We start from the raw sequence: 4,590 nt of genomic DNA on the forward strand, positions 1-4,590 counted from the left end.
AAGACACAAAAACAGGAATCTACATTCCATCCAGCACAGCTTATTTTATCAGCCATTTAAACAAAACAGAATCTAACGCATCTCTAACTAGATTACTTACTGACTCTTCACAGGAGTTCTCACCTGCATTCCTGCTCTGGTCCCGGCAAAAGCATCACACAGACAGAGAGAACCTTTGTTTCTTCCCCCCAGCTTTGAAAGTATCTTGTCTCCTCATTGGTCATTTTGATCAGGTGCCAGCGAGGTTATCCTAGCTTCTTAACCCTTTACAGGTGAAAGGGTTTTTCCTCTGGCCAGGAGGAATTTAAAGGTGTTTACCCTTCCCTTTATATTTATGACCTCCCATGGACACCATCTGCACAGCCATGAGTTCGTCTCCAGCACACTTGGGCTCCTGCCTGGCCCTTGCCCTCAACAAGGAGGATGGACAAGAACAACCTGTGCCCCTGACTCCCAGGCAGTTGGTATCTACAATCATCTCCAAATCAGTGTCACTTCCTTCCAGACTGTAATTCGCCATTACGTACGTATGACCTGCAGTCTTTGTCCCTAGATGTGTGACGTTATGATTGGCCATATTAACCCGTGCTGTTGATTATGCCCAGCTGTCCAACCAATCCAGATTGCTCCATGTAGGGGTTTGGTCCTTGTCACTATTTACCGCCTCACCCCAAGCCTTACGTCATCTGGAAACTCTCTGAGCAATGATTGGTTTTCTTCCAAATCATTAATAAAAATATTAGATAGTGTTGGGCCAAAAACCAGTCCCCGGGGATTCCACTAGAAACACCCCCACTTGTTGGTTATTCCCCATTAACAGTAATATTTTGAGATCTATCAGTTGGCCAGTTTTTACTCCTTTTAATATGTGTTGCACTGATTTTATACAGTGCATGTAGTTTAATCAGAATATTGTGCAGTAATGAGTCAAGTGCCTCACACAAATCCATGTATAGTAGGTCAACACCAATCCCTTTTTCAGACCCACTTGTAACCTTGTCAAAGAATGATCTCAAGTTTGTCTAACAAGACCTGCTTTCTAGGAAACTATATTGACTGGTATTAATTACATGGTCATATTGATAGTCTCATATCAGCTGTTCAATAATTTTCCCTGGGAGTGATGTCAGTCCTCTGAAACTTCTCCAATTTTCCAAGACTTACAAAAAATGAATACCATTGATTTGGAGAGCTCCTTGGCCAGCTCTTTTAAAACTCTAGGGTGCAAGTTATCTGGAATGGCTGATTTTAAAATGGTTAGCTTCAGCAGGTGCTGTTTAACATCTTCCTTTGTTACCGATGAAAAAGCAAGTAAGTGATCGTCATGTATAATGTGGAGACATCATTCAGCTTGGTTTGAGATACAGACCGGAAATATTTATTGAACACTTCTGCCTTTTCTACATCATTATTGACATTTTTACTGCTCTGTCTCGAAATGGGCCCATACCATTGCTAACACTAGTATTTTTCTGATATATTGTATAAACTTCTTCCTATCTTTAAGCCAATTGGCCACAGATGTTTTGTTGATACTCTGGGTGAGATCTGAGCAGCTTCCCTCGCTGTGGTTCTCAGACGTGCCAAGGGAGCTTTAGCCCACAAGCCAGACCCATCCCTGTCCTGGCAGGGGAGACCTGCTGGGGTCGGGAGGGTGTTGCGCTCACCGTTGGCTGAGGTTTATGGCCCTTCCCAGGGCAGAGCGTGGGGCCAGGCTCCTAGGCCGGGGGTATTAGGCCCATGCCCAGGAGACCAGCCCTTGTCTGACCCTCATGCTTTTTCCTACATCCCCTTTCCGCTCTCTGCTCTGCACCAATTGCGTCAGGCGCTCTCCAGTCACCACCTCTCCCCTTCACCATCCCCCGTCCCTCAGGTCTCCACCCAGCTCGTCCCTCTCCAGGGTATTTCAGTGCTTGCCGGGCTCCCCACCCCTCTGATAAAGCCCAGGCCCTACCTTACTGCATCAGGAGAGATCTGCACTGCAGGTGGTCTCGGTGGTACACAGGGGTGCAGGGCAGGAGCTCACCAGCAGCCCATCACATTCCTCCCCTGCTGACTGGCAGCTGCTGCAGCCAATGGAAAGCTCAGGCTGATTGTGATGTCAGGGCAGTGCACTGGGAGGTTACAAACTCTTGATGTGCCACTCGTACAGTCATAGAGGTGAAGGCCAGGGGGGACCTTTAGTTCACAAAATCTGACCCCCTCTCTAGCCCAGGCCATTCCCTGCCTGGAGCCCAGGGACTTGTCCGGCAAAAGCATCATCCAGGAAGGCACCAGGCCGGATGGGAAGCCAGCCAGTTGGCAGTGCCCGTGGCTAATCACCCGCACTGTTAATTTGTGCCTCGTTTCTCATTAGAATTAGTCTGGCTTCAGCTTCCAGCCCTTGGCTCTGGTTCTGCCTGGCTCCACTAGACTAAAGAGCCCGTTAGCACCCACTGTGTTCTCCCTGAAGGTCCTGACACACTCCAGGCAAGTTACATCTCGAGCTTCATCTCGAAAAGCTAAACAGATGGAGCTCTGTAAGTCTCTCGTGGCAAGCCGTTAGCGCTGGCCCTCAGTCATTTCTGGGGCTCTTTTTTGTCCCATCTCCAATTTTTCTACATCCCTAGAGAGGATCCTCCTTTCAGGACATGCCTTTCAGTTCCTTGTGGGCGTCACCCTCCTATTAACCCTTTCGCTGCTGACGTGTGTTACTGTTTTTATTTATTATACAGACATTGTCCGACTTGTGCAGAACCCCTGACATAGACGTGCTCCATCGGGTCACACAGGACACCTAGTCCTGAGTCCCCAGAGACACTGAACATCCTCGAATGCCCTGCTGAAATTCACAGCACCCAAACCCAGGTTGTTGTATGAACTAATAGGTTCTATGTTGGTCGGTTTGTGGAGCTGGAAATTATTGTTCTGAGCCTGGATCATCTGTCCTGTGTTTCTAGCGCACCTGTCTCCTTGGGGTGGAGCCGCGAGGTCAGCCACTGCTGGGCTGGGTTGGTGAGTGCCAACACGCACCGCTCCAGGACACTCCCAGAGTCCCCCCGGCACGGACAAGGTGCTGTTCCGAGGGCGCTGGCGCTGCCCACTGGAGTCCCAGGTGAGCTCGGATGGGCACTGCCAGACACCCAGCACACACGGCGCTGATAGGGCGTGGGGAGGCTGACGTCCCTTGTGTGAGGCTCCTAGAATGAGCGGGGGAGGGAATCGCTTCTATTGGACCCGTTTCTGTAGGTGAGAGGGACAGAGCTCTGCCTCAGGCCTGCTGAAGAGATCTGTGAAAGCTGCTCTCTCTCACCTACAGCCGTGGGTCCAATAAAAGCTATTCCCTCCCCCACCTTGTCTCTCTAACGTCTGGGACCGACATGGCTACCCCCCTAGAACGGGCTGTTCCTCTTTGTAACCTCTCCATGAGTGGTTTCAAAGCTGGTTAGATTCCAGCAGCCGTTCCTCCCAAGAGCACAGTTGCTAGGAGCCAGGGGGCATTTTGGGACAGTCTCCCTTGGATGGGGTGACACAGAGCGAGTCATCCCAGGGGACAGAGCAGAGAAGGGGTGGAGAGCACTTAGGTTAAAGGAAAAGAGAAACAGGAAAGGATGCTAGCAAGCAGCCATCGGTCCTGTGGGGGTCCGAGCTCTCAGGATCGGCCCCTGCAGCGCTCTCCCTCCCTCCCGGCTGACAATGTCATCGCTAACGGCTGTCCAGGAGATAGGGGAGCTCAGACAGCCTCTCCTACCCAACCTGACTGCCTCATGGAAGGAATTACTATTGCCAGACGGGTGACCAGTGGATGGCCTATGGGTCAAAGGTCAGGGGAAGACCTCTCCCCTCCCCCTGTATTCTTAACCCCATATTGAAGGAGTGAACCGGGTTCCAAGGTGCCAGGGTACAGGAACATGGAAATGGATGGATACAGTCAGTCCTCTCATCACCAGTATCTGTGTTGTATGAGGTCCCGTGTGAAAGGTATCGGAGGTGACATGGGAGGCAAAGGGAAAAGCTAACCAGCAGAGATGGACGAGAAGACCTGGGAGAGCAATGTAGAGACCAGGGAGGGTTATTTCTTAGCAGCACCATGGAGGAGGGTTCCGTGTCCCCAGCCAACATATAGTGTTGGATTGGGCCCATGATCCGTGGGGCCCATGTGCTGGCCCCAGCATCCCGACCCCAGGGATCTACACAGCCCACCGGTTCCCCTCTTCCCCTCCATCTGATTCTCCCTGTCACTCATGACCCAGTCGGCATTGTCTAGGGTTAGGGTCTGTGCGCCTCACCGGGAGCCCCTCGCCCAGAGCGGTGCCGGGGGATGGGACAGCGGCTCTGTCTCGAGCCAGTGAAGTGCGCTCGGCAGCTGGCAGATTGTAGAGTTCAGCCTGGCAGACAACGGGGGTTGCGTCCACTTCCTTCCTGTGGCTGCACCAGGCGTGGGATGAAGGGGCATAGCTCAGATTGGGAACAGGTAAATGGATGCAGCAAACTAAAGCCCTACAACGTGACTGGAGGAACTGTTTTATTTAAGGTGGACAATCGTCCCAAGTGCATCAGTGAGGAAGACATCAGGCTGATTCCCAGCCATCCAAACAGGACATTTACCCT

Source organism: Eretmochelys imbricata, chromosome 11 (assembly GCF_965152235.1).
Source record: "Eretmochelys imbricata isolate rEreImb1 chromosome 11, rEreImb1.hap1, whole genome shotgun sequence".
In the NCBI taxonomy this organism is placed as follows: Eukaryota; Metazoa; Chordata; order Testudines; family Cheloniidae; genus Eretmochelys; species Eretmochelys imbricata.